The sequence below is a fragment of the Grampus griseus genome (assembly GCF_964374135.1).
Source record: "Grampus griseus genome assembly, chromosome: 11".
NCBI lineage: Eukaryota > Metazoa > Chordata > Mammalia > Artiodactyla > Delphinidae > Grampus > Grampus griseus.
Genome location: NC_139005.1, coordinates 88,660,376 through 88,681,908, shown reverse-complemented (window position 1 = coordinate 88,681,908; position 21,533 = coordinate 88,660,376). Strand labels below are relative to the sequence as shown.

Below are 21,533 nucleotides of genomic sequence, written 5' to 3'. Positions count from 1 at the left end.
GAAATTACTCTTTCACCTGCCTACCACTCCCTCTGGACTCTGGGCTTATAGAGAACATGGAGGGTATCTTTGTTCAACCTACAAGTATTTACTGAGTGCCTACTGTGTGGTAAGTGCTAGGGCTGAAATGGCAATTAAAAACAGATGTAGTCTCTACCTGATAGAGCTTAAAATCTAATGAGAGGGACAGATATTAATCACATAATTGATTTCTCTCTCACTCACACACACACACGCACACGCACACACCATAATTACAAACTGATTAGGAGCCATGAATAAAAGATACACAGTGTTATGGTAGCATGATACTACTGGGCACTTAATTTAGGTACTTAGTAGGTGCTTCGAGTACCCAGATACATAATCTGTGCTCAATAAATATTTGTGTAACTTTTCTGAAGTAGGGGAAAATGAAAAAGCTACAGAGAAAATATTGGATCTACTATAAGAACTTCCCAGGAAACAGAGTCACCCAAATATTCTTTTATGTGGTAAATGACACAGGTAAAGCACTAATCTGACAGCAACGATACAGGTAAAGCAATGCTTGACATTAGGTTTACACAGCATGTCAGCCACTGTCTGAGTTTCCTGTATACATTTAATCCTCACCATGACCCCACCAAGGAAATACTGATGGAACTGAGGCTCGAGAGGTTAAGTGTCCTGCCCAAGGCCACCCAGTGGTCGGTGGAAGAGCTGAGATGTAGGTGCTCCAGAAGCCTTGGCGCCCATAAAACTGACCCTGCATCTTATTGCCTGTCTCGATCTTCTCTAGAACCGTGGCTAATCACCTGGTGTTCCTTGCCCAAGGTCACGGTGCTGGTTACAGTAGAGGCAAACTTGTCTCCTTCTTGCCAAGTCAGGCTTTGGGAATTCTCAGGGCAAGAACTTGGCAATGATAAGAGGGCAGTGCCAAATTGGAAGTGGAACTGAGTCCCATTAAGGGACATCGAGTTGCATTTTGGGGGTTCTGCGTGCGTGTTAAAGCGAAGAAGAAAAATTATTATTGAAGGGCAGTTATGTGCCCTTCATGGCTCTAATGTTTCTCACACATTGCTATATTTAGTCCTATTATTGTTCAGATGACGAAATTGAGGCTGGGAGGGGTAAAGTAGGTATTTGTGGGATTAGAGACAGAATTGTGATTGGAACCTGTGTCTGCCTGTTTCCAAAGTCCAGTTCCCTTGACTCACCTGGTGCCCAGCCAGACCTAGAAAAAAGACTTGCTTCCTTCAGCCTACAGCACTTTTTCAGATTGATTTTCTCAGAGACCACAGGCAGCCCATCTGGATTTTCTGACCTCCCTTTACCTGTGTTTCTGGAACTTACTTTGCTCCCTCAGGTTTCCTTCATGAGCTTCTGGGTGGGTTCTCACCCAGTTTGAGATGGAACCAGACCAGATGACCTCTCCACCCACCCCACCTCAGGGCCTACATTCTGTCCAGACAGGGAGGAGACAAGCAGCCCTCCCCTCTGGCTGCCAGGAAGAGCAGGGGAAACGAGGGGCTGAACCTCCTGTGGCTGGGCCAGCCAAGTGCCAGGAGCCCCCAACTCCGCATTCATTGGACAGAACGAGGTTTTGATCATTCGTCTCACTTGGCTTATTCTTATACAACTGCGTTCTCTCTCTGACTCCCTTTGCTCTCCATGGCCCCGGCTCCTCGATGTCTATGGGATGAAGGCCAAAGTCTCTAGGCAGCACCAGAGCCCTCCCTAACCAGGCACCAGCATGGCGTTCTCACCACCTCTCTTCCTCCCTCTGCTCAGTGGTGCCTCCAAGGGTCTTTGGAGGAGCTAACACTTAATTCAGATGGTCTCTTATTTTTAGTGGCTTTCCCCCTTCTGCATCTTTGTTTCTAAAAATGTTTCTATGAATATCTATCTGTCCACTCTTCCATCCATCCATATACCTGTTTGTCCAGTTACCCATCTCTCTAAAACCTAACTCTCTCCCCACTCTTTTTTTTTAGGAGGGGTCCTCTAATCAATCTAGAGCCATGCTTCTTTCCCTTAAATACCTTCACAAAATTTAGTATTTCATAATACTAATAATAGTGATAATAATAATAAATAACTCCCAAATATTAAGCACTTGCTACACACACTTACATACACACACCTGATGCTCTACCAAGATTTTAGTATATATAACCTTACTTTAACCTCACAGTGACCTTTGGAGTTGTCTGTTATTGTTACAGAAGAAATTAAGGTTCAGAGAAATCCAGCAAGGCAGCTTAAAATGGGCAGAGCCAGGATTTGAACTCTTGTCTCCCAAGCAGCCCATACTCTATAAAACACATTCTCCTGACTCCCACTGCTAACTCACCCCTCATTCTGGGATCCGCATCTGCTACCCCTACCACCCTTCTGTGTGGCTTCTGGTTTCTTCTAATCCTCACTTTAATTGCTCTTTGCATGTATTTATTGGGAAATGGCATTAAGAATCTGAAAGTAAACAAGCTCGTTTCACTAGTTCTTATTACCACTCTATAGTGTTTTACTTGTGTGGAGGAAAATCTTTTGTTGCTTTGGAAGAAAGATATTTCAGGGCAGTTTGATGTGATGGACAGAGCTGTGCCTTGGATCAGAAGAGCAAGGGATCAAATCCTGGCACCACCTCTTATTATCTATGGGACTTTGGGCATGTGACACAATGTTCTCAGCTTCAGTTTCTTTATTTGCAAAATGAAGATAGTAATAGCAATACTACTGTGTTCAGCACATTGTAGGAATTTGGTTCATTTTAGTTAAATGAGCGAGGACCTTGGATCTGGGTTGGCTCATTTGTTAAGGAGGAACTGGCAGATGCACGGAGTGTTTTCCACCTGCTAGTCCTCCCCTCCAGCCACGACAGACACCACTGCTGACCAGCCTCATTATTCTCCACACAGCAGGCAGCAAGATGAAACTCACTGGGTGACCCCAAAGGAGCTTCCAGTTCTCACATTCTGTGGGTTTGATATGAGCTTACTTAAAAAGGATGGTAAATTATGGATAAGGTGGTTGGATCCCGCCATATGAGCTGAGTTGGTAAATATATGATGGGGATGAAACCAAGACCCACTGACAACAGAATGCTGAATTCTATTCTGGCAATTTCTGGAGTTGTCCACTAGAGCAGTTGTTTTCCAGTCATGTCCTTAGAGCCCTGCTGTTCCACAGGGGTACCTAGGGTTGCAAACTGTTGATCATCTTCGGAAGAAGGGGGAGGGGAGAGAAAGAAGGAGGAGGAGGAGGAGGAAGAGGGGAAAGAAGAAGAGGAGGAGGGAGAGGTGGAGAGGAGAAAAAGAAGAGGGGAGAGAGCTTAACTCATCCCTTCTGTATCAGTAATTCTCAACCAGGGTTGATTTTGCCCCTGGGGGCCATTTAGCAATGCCTGGAAATCTTTCTGGTTGTCACAACGGAGATGCTACTGACATCCGTGAGTAGAGGACAGGGATGCTGCTAAACATCTTACAGTACACAAATCAGCCTTCCATAGCAATGAATAAATTATCCAGCTCAAAAGTCAATGTGCCAAGCTTGGGGAACCATGTTCTAGACTGAAACAGCTCCAAGAGTATACCTTTTGCGCAGGTAACCTAAAAACAGGAGGTGGTACTTCAGTTTATGATGATGTGGGCTTCCCAGACCACTCCAAAGAAACTTCACCTTCACTCTCCCTTTTAGTCATCACAGTTGCCTCGGGACAGAGACAGGGCAGGGAACTTCTTCTTTATTCTTACAGACAAAGATGCCAAGGCGGAAGTTTCTCTGATTGCCCCAAGATCCCATAGCAAGGAAGTTCTGAATGGAATAGGAACCTCATGCTCAGTGATCTTTCCAACACAGCCCACCTCAGTAAGTGACTGTGCACCCCGCAGCCCAGCGGAGGCCCAGAGTCAGCTGAAACCCTGAAGGGCTGGACCAAGCCTACTGTTGTACAGTTGCCTGGGGTTTGTCTTAGTTGAGTATGGTAAGACATGCAGACACGGAAATGACTGTCATGAAGCAAGAAGTGTATTATATTCATAGTACCCTAAAGCGGAGGGCACGGTCTGCCACGATGTGGGGGCCGCAGGGGAGGCACCGTAGCTAGTCAGGCAGCAGAGGGAGCAAGGGGAAATGGGAGCAAGAGCCTTTATTGTGGTTTTGCGGAAAGGAAAGGGCAAGGCGTGGCAAGCAGGTTCAGGGTTGGCTACTTTGAATAATTTTAGCAGGCTCTGGGGTGTAGGGACTGTCCCTGGTTTTCTGGTACCTGGCTACGGGGCGTTAGGGGACAGGGGGATAGTGGCCCAGAGTGAGAGCCTGGTGGTGGAGGTTGCAGTGTGGGCTCTGGACTGGTTGTCTTCCATTTGACAGGCACTGTCTATGGCAAATCTCTTACTTTCTCTAGGTTCTGGCTAACTCTATGAGAGGCAGTCCATCCAGGGTCAGTGAAGCCCCAAAATGTCAAAGCATCAGAATACAGAAAAGAAGACTTGGTTAATAAACCTATCTAACTTCATAGCCTCACCACACTGCTGCTTTTTAACAGTCTTTTAAAACAGAACTCTTTTGTTTCTAACTAAATCTTATGTGAAACCCAATATTTAAGCAAATTGAAAAATAAAAATTACTGCTCTGTTTGATGCAGAGCTTGGAAGGCCCTGAACCTTTGAACCTCCAGGAAGTGTCCAAGGCCCCTCCAAAGACAGCCTCTTCAGAAGTAACTCTCTCACTACCTCCATCCTGCTTGTCCCCTTGCCTTGGGTCCAGCCACGGGGTTGGAAGAAGCCTAGGGGAATAGTTACGGGCAGGGATCCTGGAGCCAGATCACTTGGATATGCATTCTTGACCTATCACCTCCCAGCTGTGTGACCTTGGGGAATTATATTTAGTCTCATTGTGCCTTAGTGCTCCCAGCTATAAATTAGGCATAATGATAATAGGACCTACTTTATGAGGTTACTGTCAGAATTAATTGAGTTAACACATGCAAAACCCTTAGAACAGTACCTGGCATATAGTAAGTGCTTAACAAACTATTATAAATTGTAATCCTAATATAAATATAATTAATGATATTGGATTATAAATATGCTATATTATAATTATTGTATTGCTGCCGGAACTACCAAGACAACACATACAATTACCAGTCCTATTACTACTAGTCGTGCTCTTAGTACTATCACTACTTTTGTCTCTACCTCTCCAAAGACTACAACCACTGCTTTTCCTACCTTTGCTTCTATTGCTGCTGTTTCTACCATTGTTCCTACTGGGATAACCATTGCCCCCACTGCCACTGGTCATTGCTACCACCAAGTGAAAATAATGTCAGTTGGGTCCTTAGAGTCAAAGCAGGTGTGAAGGAGCAGAAAATGATAGGAGCCCTCACTGCTGGGCCACCATGGACACGTTCATGCTGTTGCTCCTGTATCCTCTTCGCACTTCCCTTGCTCCAGGTTTAGGGGAGGTTAGTTATAAAGTCCCAGGCATGCGGGGCCATTGTTGATGAACTTGTGCAGTGGTTCTACATTTGTGATGTGGTTTCTCTTAGCCTGCAGGGTCAGAAATGACCCATTATATCTCTTTGTGGCACTGGACATGCAAGTGCCATCATGACTCAAGAATGTCATCGGTTCAGCAGCTCAGAGGGGCTGTTTGCTGTCTGGAATGTGTACAGAGAAAAACCTCCTTGCCTTTGCTTCTCTACATGGGAGTGCATTGAGTGCAGGGGCCTCTTCTTCCCTGACTCTGCCCCTTGCGATCCCCATTTGGGGATTAGGTTCATGCTGGCTTTGGCTGTATCTGGGTCATGCTGTCTTGGAACTACTGTGGCCCCTTGGGAAGAAAATGAGCATCTGAGAAAGGAGGACTCAGCCTTTAGAAACGTCTCTATTGAGGAAAAGGAATCAGGGAAACAACCCTCTGCAAGGAAGAAAGTGGCCTTGGGTTCCCCTTTCCCAAGCCCAGCCTTAATTTGGAGATATTTCACAGTGGACTTTAGAAGGGGTGACCGGTTCATACCAAGCTGCCTTAAATGCTTGGAGCAAAAGCCTATGGGGACTTGCAAATCAACCCCGGGAAGAGAAATTAGTTGTGTCTTGTCTCAGAACTCCCAAAGCCTGCTCCAAAATAAACACATAAGCTGTGCCGGCGGGGAAAGCCTGGCCCTTTTTTCTTCTTCATTTTAGGAACTCCATGTGTGCATTATTTTAAATAGGCGCCAGCACACGAGGCCCTTTTAACAAGATTAAAAACAGATGGGGCCTTAGGCTGTTCAGTAGCTCTCAGAAACTGACATGGGAAGTGCTAAGCCATCTCGTGTCCAGGCGATGTTCATTTTCTTCTGGAAGCACAAGTGTGGCCAGGCCTCTCACTCCCAGGGAGCAGGACTCTGCTTCCTGCATCAGGTGTGTCTGCCAGAGGAAGGAAATATCTCCTTTCACTGCATTTACCCGTGTTTGCATTTACTTAACCCTTTGGCAGCCTGGGAGAAAAACGTATTGTGCTAGCCTTGGAGGCTCCATGCTTCTGGAGCTGGAAGCATCAGGTTTTAACTTCCTTACTATAAATGGGATTATGACCCTTCATAGCTCATGGCTCTCCAAAGGCTCCCAATCTCACTCTGAGTAATAGCCAGAGTCCTTCCCATGACTATAGGCCCTTCATGGTTAGACTTCCCTGACTTTCTTCCTGCCTTTGTCTTTCTTGCTTACTCTGATCCAACCACACTGGCCTTCTCGCGCTGTTCCTTAAAATCAAGCAACGGAAAACAAGTCTTGACGAGGATGTGGAGAAATTGGAACCCTTGTACATTGCTGGTAGGATTGTAAAATAATATAGCTGCTGTAGAAAACAGTATGGTGGTTCCTCGAAAAGTTAAACAGAATTACCATATGACCCAGCAATCCCACTTCTGGGTATATGCCCAAAAGAATTGAAAGCAGGGACTCAAACGTGTTTGTAAATCCATGTTCATAGCAGCATTATTCACAAGAGCCAAGAGGTAGAAGTAACCCAAGTGTTCACTGGCAAATGAATGGGTAAACAAAATGTGATATATATCCATACAATGGAATATTATTCAGCCTTTAAGAGGAAGGAGATTCTGACATATGCTACAACATGGACAAACATTGAAAACATTATTCTAAATAAAATAAGCCAGACATAAAAGGACAAATATTGTGATCCCACAATATATGAGGTACCTCAAATAGTCAAATTCATAGAGACAGAAAGTACAATAGTGGTTACCAGGGGCTCTGGAAGATGAGGAGTTAGTATTACATGGACACAAAGGTTTTGTTGTGGATGAAGAAAACGTTCTGGGAATGGATGGATGGTGGTGGTGGTTGCACAACAGTGTGAATGTATTTAATGACACTGATGTATACACTTAAAAACAGTTAAAATGGTAAGTTTTATGTTATGGGTATTTTACCACAATGAAGACAAACTTCAAAAGACTCAAGCAAACACACCCTGCCTCAGGGCTTTTCTCTTTGCCTGAAACCCTCTTTCCCGATGTATCTGCATGGCTCATTCAGGTTCTTTGCACAAATATCTCCTTCTCAGAGGTGCTTGGCCACCCTGTCTGACATGGCACCCCCGCATGCACACTTCTCAATCACTCTGTGTCATGTCACCTGCTTAATTTTTCTTCACAGCGTTTAGCACTCTGAGTGCTAACCCTGCAGGTCTTTCCAAAGTGTCCAGCACCAAGCCCAAGCTGCTGGAGGGCAGCAGGGCCTCCATGTCTGGGGTTCAAATCCAGCCATATTTCCTGAGGCCTAAGCAGAGGGAGTGGCCAGTCCTCATCTTGGTGCAGGGCTTTACCCTGGTCCCCTGGATGTGCAGACTGGATTGAGTGGAGGGAAGCGGGGAGGGGAGACAGCTGGGAGGCAGCCCTGGGGAGAGGAGGTGAGGCCCACGCTGTGGGTTGCAGCAGGTAGAAAAGGAAGGTTGAATGCTTTTTTCCTTCCTACAGTGCTGAAAATGGTGTTGGATGTGTACAATGAAAACTAAATAAAGGAAAGCATGTTAAGGTAGGCTAGAGTATTTGTTTTTGTCATCACATTACCAGTTTCAATTTGGAAAAAAGAATCTACAGAAGTTAAATTACATCAGTGTTATTTAAACTTCTTCAGGATCTCCCCTCCTACGGTGGTACAGGGTCGTGCCTGCTGCATATCTAGCCTCATCCCACCCCAAGCAACTCCTCCCAAAGCTCCAGCCCCACAGTCACCTTCTCACCTTCAGTCTCGCACCCACCTGTGAAACAACTGCCAAACATGGACTCTGCTTCTGCACCCCAATCTGCAACCCATCCATCATCCATCTGGAGAAATGTGGGGAGACTTTCACACCTGCTTTGTTTAATCCTATAAACAAACACACTTTTCTGATCATTCAGCAGAATGGTGTTTAAACCTGTGGAACCCAGCTCAACAATGAGAAGTAGATGTCAAGGGGACATGACCCATCATCCTTTTCTGTGTAGCTAAGCCGTGGTCTTAAAATCTCTGAACATTTGCCCGATCTGTCATCGATAGCAAAAATTTGTTGCAGGTGGCAAAATTTGTTCCTAGGTCTCTCAACCTTATAAAAGCTCTAGAGATGAGAAGAGATGAGGCTCTGGTTGTGCCACCACTCTGTCCCCCCTTAAAGCTTCTTCCTCCTCCTCACACTACTCATTCCACCCTCCTCCCCCTTCCCTCTTCTTCCCCCTTACCCTCTCTCTCCATTTTTCTCCCCCTCCCCCCCTCCTCCCTCTCCCTGTCTCCTTCAGTGAACACTCTTTCTATCCTCAGGACATTATCAAAAGCTCTCGCTACCCTTGAAGTTTTCCCTGGCAGAGGGAAAATGACAATGGATGTTTTAGTTTGATTCTCAGGTGCTGTTGCTTCTCGGGAATATGAACAGGAAGGAGTGACTGTCCAGGCAGAATTAGGGCTTGCCTGGGTCCTCTGGCCACCAGCCAGTAGAACCCTACCTTAACCCCTAACAAATGTACATCTAGGCTTTGGAGAACAAAACTTGGCCATTAAGAAATTCCTTAAAAATCAGGATGACACAACTACTGGTGCTTTTTCTCAAACTCTACTCCTTGACTTCTTGCATTACCAAATGTGATGATGATAATGCTGATGAAGATGATGAATTGTTACGTTCACTGACGTTGGTAAAGATGATGTTGGTGATGAGGATGGTGATGGTGTTAACATCTTAGTGTCTCATGCAGAATAAAATCCTTACCGCGATCTGTTCCATCGTCCCCTCTCTGACCTTGTCTCCTTCCACTCATGCCCTCACTAGCCCTGTTCCAAGCAGGGCTTCCTTGCTGTTCCTTGAACTCTGCACATTTGTTCCGGCCTCAGGGCCTTTGTGCTTGCTGTTCTCTCTGCCTAGAAAACCACCCTCCTTACTGGTATGGTCTCCCTCATTTTGCTCATATCACTGACCAAGTGCCACTTTTCCTGACCGCCTTCTGTTTTTCTTCTCCTGACACATTATTTATTGTTAATGGTCTATCTCACCCCATTAGATACAAATTCTGTGGTAACAGGGATTTTTGTCTGGTACTTTCACTGCTGTGTCATCAGAGAAAGTAACAGACACAGTAGTTGCTCAAAAATAAGTTGTTAAATGAATTAATGGATGACGTGAGTTCAAGTTCCAGCTCTCTTGCTCAGTAGCTTTGTGATCTTCGCCAAGTCATTTGCTCTCTGTTTCTCAGTTTTCTCATCTGCTAATGGGAATGCTAATGCCTACCCTCGTATCAAGAGGTCATTGTAATGATCAAATTAAAGAATATAACCATCATAGCTAACATTGATTACTCACTTATTTTCACTTAGGCACCTTGCTAAGGGCTCCTAAATGGATTAATTCATCTAATGCTCACTACTGCCCTAGGAAGGTACCATTCTTAGCCTTGTTTACAGATGAGGGACTGAGGCATAGAAAGGCTAACTTGTCTAAACTTGCACAGCAAGTTAGGGGTAAAGCTCAGATTCAGACTCATGGGGTTCAGTTCTAAAAACCATTATATACCAAACACTTCGTAAACTGCAAATCAGTGCTGTTGATTTTTTAAAAAAATAATGTGGTAAACTCCAACTAATTTTGGATATTTCATTACTTGAACATTTAAGAATGTAGGTTTTATCATTTTATTTTTCTACCTTTTTATGTACATTTTGACATGTTTTTATGTTTTTTCTCTCCCTTCCCTGCCTTCTCCACACACACACACACACACACACACACAGAGTGGAATATTATGATTTTCTGATGAGCAGAGGTGCCTTTGCATCTTCCTGTGTAGCTGGGGGTTTGGCATGGGAGGCGGGCAGTACTGCCAGGCAGCACTCGCTGACCCAGTGGCCAAGACCTTCGCTGAGATGCCCAGCACTGCTTCTGCACAAGATTTCCTCCCCTGGAAGTGTCCACTGAATGAGTCTGCAGACTTTCAAAGTCTGCAAGGTGAGTCTGTACTGGTGGAAAAGAGCTCAGCCCCGAGATGCCAGCCAGGGAAGTCACTGAGCCCATCAGGCCCTTGGAGCTGAAAACACGGCCTCTGCTGGGAAACTGAAAGGAAGCAGTTCTTGCTGAGAGCAGGCCTTGGGCCGCGTGCCAAGTACTTGCCATCAACAGGGCAGTTAGAAGAAGCAGAGTGGTGAAGTAGGGGCCTGTAAGCTTCCCTAGCAGACACTGCATACTGACGTGGAGAAGACACTGGAAGATGTAAAAATGAGAGCTCTGCGATTTAGGACACGAGTCACCCCGAATAAGCCACTTGGTGCAGTGTGAAGGGTGTCAGCCTGGGTTTGGATCTCAAGCTGCAACTTTGGACAAAGTCACTCTGCTTCCCTGGGCCTCACCTTTGGCATCTGCAAAATGAGCATCTGTTCATTCAGTGATATTTACAGAGCACCTCTTCTCTTTCCCCAGACAATGGTTTAGGTGCTGGGTTAGAGCTCTGAGCAAAACAGACAAAATCCCTGCCCCCTGGAGCTTCTGTTGTAGTGAGAGAGATGGACAATTAAATATTTAATTGGGATGGATGGAAATATTTATGTCAGAGGGGGATGAATGCTGTGGGGGAAGATTAAGCAAGAAAACTGAGCTTGGAGCACAGCAGATGCTTTGTGGGGAGGTGTCACTGTGGGCGCCAGGGAGCAGAGGTGTGCTGCCAGCTCCGGGAAGCAAGACTTAGAGGCTGGGGGATTGGAGGCTGGAGTTGCTCAGTGTGTTTGACAATGGAAAGGAGGCCAGTGTGGAAATGACAGAGTGAGTTCGAACTGGGGAGGACAGGGGATGGTGGGAGGCAGTGTCATGTAGGATCTCACAACCTGTGTAAAGCTTAGGTTTTTTGTATTTAGTACTGTTTTATTATTGCTGCTGTTTATGCTTTTAATGATTCTCTTAGACTCTATGAGACTCTGAAAGAACTTAAGAAGTGAAGAAGATTACAGTACATGCAGAATGCTGATTTTTTAAAAAGGAATTTGTTAATAACACAGTTTCCTTCCCAAGAGTAAACATAACAGTCTGTTAGGGATTAGGGTGGAATTTTGATGAAAACTTGCTAGAGGACTTGAGAATGCCCTAATCCTACCTTGACAATCACCACCACCAGCCCTTTTCCAGGTTCCTAAGACAGACAAAAACACAAAGAGGAAGAGCAAATAAGAGTTGAAATACCACTAAGTGTTAGCTGGCCTAGGCCCACCCCGTGCAGGGGCACCTGCTGAAGCTGGCCTGAATCACCTCTAGACCAAAGCAGTGCAGCTTCTTACCTGTCTTTAAAGCCAAAATCCCATTCATGGACATCACTTACTACATATGTATTACTAGATAGTTCCGAGGTACAACGAACACAATTGTAAAAAGAAAGAGCAGGACAGCTGGGCCTCTTTGGAATCAGAGTTCACTGCTGCCAACTCATGGGAGAGAGTGGCTGAAAGAGAGATGGATGCTGAGGTTGGCCTCTGAGGAGCTGCAAAGCAGGAGAGAGGACGTTAACATGATGACCACCCAGATCAGCAGGCACTCAGCTACAGAGAAGCAGAGTGTGGAAGCCGGAATCACACACGATTGCCTGGCTTTTCAACCCAGCAATGACCCTGTCCACTGTTTAATGCAGCATTGTGATGTCCTAAGCACTAGATTAACAGTTCCTTTTTATGAGGTGTAGTGAGAAAGGTTAGCGAATAGGGCAGAGGGTGAGAAGTTGTCCTAGCATTAGGACAGGTACTGGAGGCTGCCCACCTTCTGCTATCAGCTCAGTATCTGTGTATCTCTTGTCTCTCTTTCCTCTCCTGCAAATTACAGAGGGTGTCTAAGACCATGGAAAGGGGCACACTCTAAGGGCTTTAGGGTACAGTCTGGACCAGATAGGTCTTCACTAACAGGAATTTCCAGTATCTTATCAGCCACCCTTGGATTCCAGAACAATCTGTCTGCCAGCATCTTGTCTTTCTCAGGAACTCTGGACAACAGCTCTTTTGTCAAAATCCTCCCTCCTTCAGTCAGGCTTCATGGTCAAGGCTGATAGCTGCTACCTCCACATTCCCACACATTTTTGGTTTCTTGTGTACATTCCAGTCACTCATCCAATTCCAAGTCCCAATTTCAGTTTCTTTCCCATTGATCTGTGGGCCTAATAGCATCCTTCAACTTATTATAATAATGATGATTGCAATCACCATTTTCTACTCTGTCAACAACATCATTATCATCGCAAATGCAATTATTGGTAACTAAACATGAATACCCCTTGCTTTCAGTAATATTATCTGCTTGGCATCACATACTTGCCAGGTGCCAGTTCCAGAGAGAATCAGCGAAAGACCTTACAGGAAACTGAATGCGTTCCATCTTGTTTGTGTGTGTGTGTGTGTGCACTCGTAGGTGTGTGTGCACGTCTTTTCTTGGAACTGGACATGTGTTTAATTATAAACAGGTGCTTATATTTCCTTCTGATCTACGGTGCTGTAGAAGAGATTTTGTTAATGGATATGATTCCAACCATATCTAGCACTGATAATAGAGCCTGGAACTTAGAAAGTACTATGTAAATATTTGTGGTTAAATATTTACCGCTCCCCTACTCTGCATACCTTAGTGTTTCCCAGTGGTCTCCCAAAGATGACTACACCCTAATCCCTGGAACCTATGAAAATGATACTCCAAAGGGAGTTGAAGATGTGATTACAATTAAGGACTTAAGATAGGAAGAGTATCTCTGATTATCCAAGTGGGCCAGTCTAACCACAGAAGCCCTTAAAAACGGAGAACTTTCTCTGGCTAGAGAGGGAGATGTGGCAGAAGGGAAGTCAGAAAATTTTGGAGAATGAGAAGGACTTAACATGCCATGACTAGTTTGAAGATGGGAAGTGCAATGTGACAAGGAGTGCAGACAGCCTTAAGGAGCTGGGAGAGGCTCCCAGCTGAAATCAGCAAGGAAGTAGGACCTCAGTCCTACAACTGCAAAGAACTCAATTCTGCAAACAACCTGATAGGCTTGGAAGCAGCTTCTTCCCAAAGCTTCCCAGTAAGAGCCCAGATGGCTGATACCTTGATTTTTGGCTCTGTGAAACCTGGAACAGAAATCAGCTGAACTAACATGGACTTCTGATGTATACAGTGAGATAATACATTTGTGTTGTCTAAAATTGTTACATTTGTGGTAATTCGTTATGGCAGCAATAGAATACTAATACCCTACAGAGTGACATTCACATTCCTTCACAGGGAATTCAAAATCCTCAGAACTGGTCTCCCACCCACCTTTCTAGCTCTGTCCTATTGTGTTCATCCATATGCTCCATGCCCCAGCTACAGAAGACATCTCACGACTCCATTGATCCGAGAACCCTGTGTTCTCACCTGCGCTTTTGTTCATGGAAACTTAGATTGGGCCTTTTTCCTCCTCTCTGCCTGGAAACACCCTCCCCATTCCTATGGTCTAGTGGATCTGGCAATGGACAGAGTTTCAGAAGGCGAGTTATTTAGCATGTGTAGGTGCCCAAAAATAACACTTATAAAAATAACACTTTATCCTACAAGTATGTTTTCAATACCTGCTGTGTACCAGGAGCTGGGTATAAAGTGGTGAACAACTTTCTAATAAAAATATGATTGCTTGGCATTTCTTTTTCATATGCTGTGATAATAGTATTTTCCTTCTGTGATCATTAGGAGACACTGGTTAAGAAAGGAAGAGAGATGAAAATGAAAGGGACCATAGATGTAATTGACTCATGTTGATTATGACTTTCATTTTGAAGATGAAGAGAATTAAAGTGGAGAGAGAATGAGGGGTTTGCCTAAGGTCATACACGGGTCAGTGTTAAATCCAAAATTTAGCTCCCTGGACCCCAGACTTCAAGACCAATTTCTTTTCCACCATTCTTTCCTTCCTCCATGTATATGTTTACTAAAAGTTATAAACAGGAAAACTCAGATAGTCCAGCACTTTCAGGTATCATTGAGATCAATGTTGAAAACCTCACACACCTGGTTTTAACAAGAGTAGCAAAATACAAAGACCATATATATGCCTGATTTTGTGAAAACCTCTTTGTCTTTAATGGTGTCTGGTGGTAATATCCTGCAAACATATAACATGACTATTTTCTTTCCTAAAACAGAATCTTGACAATCATAGTTATATGCAGCCTTCATATAACTTTAAAATCTCCCTACTAGCAACAAATAAGTAAAAAGTAATGCAGATAAGATAGTGGGCTCAAGCTTTCAACAAAGTACAATAGAAAGAAGCTAATAATAGAGGATGTTTAAAACTGTGCTGAAACTCACAAGTTCATTTAGAAAGCAAAGAAAAATTTGTAGGTGTAGGTAAGCATGGCAATGGTGGAATGCCACAGTCACCATTCCTCAGTATAGGTGGAGACCCAAAGTAACAGAAGTGCTGGCTTCTTTGTTTATCATCCTCCCAGCTGGCAGATCACACTAACAAGCTGTTAAGAATTGTTTTCACTGTCAGGGAAGCTGAGGGGACTGAGCTCTTGATTTTTCTTTTTTTTTTTTTTTTAACCTGTAAGAGAGGTGGGGCTTTCCCCTGAGGAACTCTTTGAGAGGTCTGGCTGCAATGGTGGGTTGAAGTCTGAATTAGGAAATAGTACTGGAATATATTCTGTCCAGTCAATTACATCGCTAGGGAAAACATCCAATCAGTTTATTCTGAACAGAGCCTTTGAGGTTGTCTGGTTGCCCAGTGTCTGCGTGTATCTTGGAGTGGGTGAGTAGGAAGACTTTTTATCTGATCAGCAGGTTGAGGGGGTAAGAGGTATGTGGTCATTCTGCCTTGTCTTTGGACCTGTTATCACTGGGTACTATTTGGGTTGCTTCCTTCTTAGAATATTATACTATCTGACGTCAAGACACTGTCAGGCTACAGTAACTGAAACAACTTGAGACAGAGGTAAGGATAAACAAATAGATCAATAGAATAGAATAGAGAATTTGTAAATAGACTGCCACATACGAAGTGACTTGATGTTTGGCAAAGGCATCAGTGCAATTCTATTAAGAAAGATTGGTCTTTTTAATAAATAGTGCCAAGTTACTTGAATAACCACATGGAAAAACTTAACCTACCTTACATCTTATGCAAAAAATTAATTATAGATGGATTATAGACCTCAATGTGAAATATAAAACAATAAAGCTTCACATGACCTTGGGATAAGCAAAACATTTTTAAACTAAATACAATAAGAACACTAACGTAAAAGTTATTACAATTGTTTTCTGTATTTATATAAAATCTTCATTTTAAAAATTATGAAAGTTAGAAGATGAGCCACAGACTAGAAGAAGATATTTGCAAATGGTTGTATCTAACAAAGAATGTGTCCAGAATATATTTTACATACCTCTTACATACTAATAAGAAAAGTGCAAACAAAAAATAAAAATATGAACAAAAGATTTGAACAGGCATTTAATCAAAGAGATTATCTAAATTGCTCATTAGCACTTGACAAGGTGCTCAATATCACTGTCAGAGAAATGCAAATTAAAACTGCAATGTGCTACCACTAAACACCCATCAGAATAGCTAAAATTTAAAACACTACCAAGTGTTGAAGAGGACATGGAACAACTATAATTCTCATAATCCTAATAGGTGTTTAAATTGATGAAACCACCTTGGGAAATTCTTCAGTGATATTTTCTAAAGCTAAATATATGCCTATCCTATGACCCAGCAGTTTCACTCCTAGGTATATACCCAAAAGAAATGAGTGTATGTGTCCGCCAAAAGAGATGTACAAGAATGTGCAAAACACCTTTTTTCTTAATAGCCAATGACTAGAAATAGTCTGAGTGTCCATGATCAGCAGAACAGGTAAATGTATTATTGTATACTCAGACAGTGAAACACTACACAGAAGTAAAATGATTTCATCTAACCCCAACATCATGGATGAATCACACAGATATAATGATGAGTGAAAAAGGCAAATACCAAAGAGTACATACTGTGAGATTCATTTATATGAAGTTCAAGAACTTGCAAAAGTAAGCTATGGAACTAGAAGACATTAAAGTGGTAGCATCATGGTGTGAGAGTTGATATCAGCTATAATGAGGTTGAGGGAGCATTCAGGGAGGCTGGAAATTTTCTTAGTCTTCATCCTGATATTGATTATACAAGTACAAATCAATTAAAATCCATCGAGCGCTAAACTTAAAATTTGTGAACTTTAATTTAGCTATCCCTCTTTTTTTTTTTGAGGCATTCTTCTAAGGTTCACAATATCTTTATCAAGATCTATCTTTAAGTAAGATTATACCACTTTACATACACTGTAAGAACTTTTTAACAGTACATTTCCATTTCCATCTTTGTGTTCTTCTTGTTACACTTTCTACTTCCACACGTGTCATAAACTCCCATAATACATAGTATTGTTTTGCAGTCAGTTGTTTGCCCTCAGAAGCAGAGAACTATGCTGAAGCAAAAGGAACAGACTTCCTTTTGAGTCCTGGAGTATTTACAAATGTACTTTTTATGGAAGAATGAAGAGTGAAAGTGAGGTGCCTACAGGCATGGCAGACTATGACAACTTGACCCTAATTCAAATTAAGGAGACTTTGAAGAAAAACGTCATCAGAGAAATTAGAAATATAAACAAGAAAGTATAAGTGGTCCAAATGAGTATAATTTCCTCTAGAATAAATTTGATTTCAGAAATATTTTTTAAGTTGATTATTTTTTATAGACATTTTAAAACAGAAAAAATATTTCATATTTATCCATTTAGTTACCATATGCAGAGTTCTTCATTTTGTGTCAGTACAAATTTCCATCTGGTTTTATTTTCCTTCTGCCTGAAAAGCTTCCTTTAACATTTCTTAGACTTACAATAAATTCTCTCAAATTTTATTTGCCTGAAAAAGTTTTTAGCATGCCTTGATTTTTTTAAAATGTAGTTTGCTGGATATAAAATTCTAGGTTGACAATTTTTTTTTTCTCAGTACTTTAAAGAAGCTGTCCCACTGTCTTTTAGTTTAATGTTTTCTGACGAGACATTGGCTGCCTTTCTTATCTTTGCTTCTCTTTATATAAAGTGTATTTTCCCCCTCTGATTGCTTTGAAGATTTTCTCTTCATCACTGGTTTGTTAGTAAGCTGATTGTTATGTGCCTTGGTAGGATTTTCTTTATGTTTCTTCTGCTTGGGATTCACTGAATTTCTTGGGTCTGTGGGTTTATAGTTTTCATCAAATTTGGAAAAATTTTGGCCATTTTTCTTTAAATATTTCCTAACCGTAACCCTTTAAAAACCCTTATGATCTTACCTTTTTTTCATTCTAGAACTTCAGTTACACATATATTAAACTGTTTGATATTGTCCTGTAGCTTACTGAGGTTCTTTTTTTTTTTTTTTTTTCCAGTATTTTTGTGCCTGGGCTTCATTTTGTACAAGTGTATATTGCTTTCTCTTCAAGCTCACTCATATTTTCTTCTGTTTTGTCTAATCTGATATTAATCCCATACAATACATTTTATGTTTAAGATATTATACTTTTAATCTATGAAATTTCTGTTTTTTCCATTTTTAAGTTTTACCTTTCTCTCTTTATCATGTTGAAGTTTTCCTCTACCTTCTTGAGAATGTGGAGCATATTTATAATAGTTGTTTTAACTTCCATTTCTGCTCTTTCCATCATCTCTCGTTTCTGGATCTTGATTTCTCCTTAGTATGGTTCATATTTTCCTGCTTCCTTGCATGTCTGGTAATTTATGATTGAATTTCATAAATTTTGCAATGTAAATTTAACATGTTGGGTGTTGGATTTTGTTGTATTCCTATAAATAGTGTTGTACTTTGTTTTGGGATGCAGTTAAATTACTTGGCATAAGTTTGATCCCTTCAGGGCATGCCTTTAAAACTTTTCTTAGTTTTAAAACTTTAAAATTGTTAAACCTTTAAAACTTTTCTTAGACAGATCTAGATAGAGTGATTAATCATCCCAGTCTGCCTGGGACAAAGGAGTTTCCCAGGACATGGAACTTTCAGTTAAAGACTGAGACTGAAGGGGCTTCTGAAAAGTGGGACTTTTGGTTTTAAAGTTGGGAAAGCTCCAAGTAAACTGGTACAAATTGGTCATCTTAGATCCAGAGCATGCTGCAGTCCAGGGCTAATTTAGCCCTACTACTAAATTTTTGAGAACTCTACTCATATTACAAGGTCTTTACACTTTGACTGGTGAGAACATGAACTATCTCCAGCCCTGTGTCTGGAGTGTTGAGTCTACTGTTTTCTGATAGCTCTATCATTGGCTCTGAGTACTTTCCTTTCATGCATGTTCAGATCAGTACTCAGCCAAAGACTTACAGATCTGCCTGGAGGTCTTTTTCTGGGCAATTGTATCTTTCCTTTGCTCTGCACTGCAAATTCTAGCCACCTCAGCATCCCTGAATCCTAACCTCTGACTCTTAGTGAGACTTCTGGGCACTGACTGCATTCTCCCACGCCTGGGAATTGCCTCCAGGCAGTCAGCTAGGGCAATCACAGGGGTAATTTCATGTGTTTCCTTTCTGCAGGGGTCACAGTCCTGCAATGCCTGTTGTTCAGTGTCTGAAAACTATTACTTAATATAGTTTGTCTGGCTTTCTAAGTTTAAGATGAGAGTGTAAATATAATCCCTGTTACTCCCTTGTGGCCATTAAGCAAAAGTCCTTGCTCTTTATATTTTATGCCTTAATATTTTGAAAATTGTTTATGTTATAAATATTTGAAGGGGTTGCTCTTTTTCTGGTTATACCATTTTTTATGCATTCAGTTTACTCTCACTAAGACAATTAAATATTTGAACATAATAATGATAGCTGTTTACAGAGATCCTCTTCCTGTGTATGTCTCAGCTCTGTGCTAGATGCTTCATATACACTATCTTGAATCTTTACCAAAAAATTTAAAGGTAGATACTACTGATATCATTGCCTCCATTTTAGAGGTGAGATTCAAAGCAGTTAGTAACTTGACCAAACACATCAGCTAATATCTTGAACAGTTATATTTAAATGTAGTTTCTTTGAAAATTATTTATCTATACCACAATGCCTAATGTGTAGCATTTAAAGAGACATTACATTAAAAATAGTTGGGACCAAAATGTTTTGAGGTCAAAAGGTTAACTTATGTAGAAAATTTAAGTGACTCTGATAGTAGTGTTTTACAATATATTACTGTATGTGTGTGAGAGAGAGGGGGAGAGAGAGAGAGAGAATGTATGTGTGTATTTATATGCATTTAACTATGTGTTTGGTGAAGTGGATAAAGGAGCCTTACCTAAACCAGTTGACCTTCTTTGAACCCTGACACCTTTGCATGCAATAGTAAAATTGGATCCAATTTCCAAAATTATTGTATTACTTTTCTAGGATTGTTGTAACAAATTACCACAAACTTGGTGGCTTAAAACAGTAGAAATTTATCCTCTCAGTGTTCTGGAGGCCTGAAATCTGGAATCAAGGTGTCAACAGATCTGCACTCCCTCTGAAGGCTCTAAGGGAGACTTCTTCCTTTCCTCTTCCAGTTTCTAGTTACTCCTGTTGTTCCTTGGTTTTTGGCAGTGTAACTCCAATCTCTGCCTCTGTCTTCACACAGCCTTCTTTCCTGTGGCCCTCTGTCACCCCTTCTCTTCTTTTGTAAGGACATCTCATTATATTTAGGGCTCACCCTAATCCAGGATGATCATCTCATTTGAGAGCCTTAATTATATTTGCAAAGACCCTATTTCCACACAAGGTCACATTCACAGATATCAAGTGTTGGAACTTGGACATATCTTTTAGGGGATACAAGTCAACCCACTACAGTTTCTACGAGAGCTTTCAGGGTCTTCAAAATTGGCTGGTCTTTGGGATTCTACCAGGGGAGTCATCATGCTAACCTGAATGAGAGATGGTTAGATACTTCTATGCTCATTCCCGTGGTTGTTAAAGTTTTTAGAAAGTTAAATGCAAGAGGTGCACTTTCTTTGCTACCCCGACTCTCCGTGCTTGACCGAGCAGAGGCTCGCTGCCCTATAACCCAGGCATCTATCTTCTGTAATTACTCATAAACCATGACCAGGAAACAACTGTAGACACCCGGATCTGACCAAGATGAACTTCTGACTGGTATGTACAAGCCTGAGGGTGTCTTCTGTCGAGGTATTTGGCCTTCCATTTGGGCAGCAAGACAGCCCCTGGGTCTTTGCCATCTATGAGTTAGAAATTCTACCATCCAAGATTCTGATTCACTCCCTTTTTTCATATACTTGGTGCCCAGCTATTCTGTGTTGCAACTTTCTTCTAACTTCTTCTGCTTCATGCACAGAAGCAACAACTTTTCGTGCTAATTCTTCTTCGTAATCTCACAAACGAAGTATCTGAAACATGATGGGACTGAATTTTTAAGGCATTAGATTTAATAACTAGGTCATTACCACTGTTAACCAACCTGACCTCATTAACAGGGCTTTTTGCTTTTCACCTTGCCACAGCATAATGAGGTTATTAATTAGAGCAAGAAACACAAGCACTCTGGGTTTGCTTTAAAGCCATCTGGGGAGATGGCTAGGTCTTTGGTCATAATTCCTGGTAAATGATTCCAAGGGGATACAGTTAAATCACCATGAAATGATATTTCCCTTCAATGTAAACTTGTTTTTCTCTTTAAGTGGTTTATTTTTAGGTCCCTAAAATTCCCATTTGTAATCCACCTAATATCTTATTCAGCTAAACAGTGAGGACAGTGGGGTGCAGCAGTTAAAAGCACAGGCTGGAGCCAGACTTCCTGGGGTTAAATCCTGGCTCTGCTACCTACTGTGTGACAGTGTGCAAGTTATTTGATCTCTCTCTGCCTCGGTTTTTCATCTGGACAAGTATGAGGATTAAAGGAATTCATATGTATAAAATGCTTAGGAGAGTACCTGGAACATAGTGAGTGTTTCATGTATGTGAGCAGTTATTTTTGTTTGTTAAATTCAAAGAAATAGCTTTTGGCTTCTGTGTAAGTCAGTC

The 21,533-nt window shown here is 42.0% G+C and overlaps 1 protein-coding gene across 1 annotated transcript in view; it reads left to right on the top strand.

Annotated features, from left to right (window-relative positions):
- The window catches only part of SYN3 (synapsin III), a gene marked incomplete at its 3' end in the record, with an annotated part of 453,972 nt that overhangs the window by 75,073 nt on the left and 357,366 nt on the right, over positions 1-21,533 (top strand). The gene's annotated exons all lie outside the window — the stretch shown is intronic.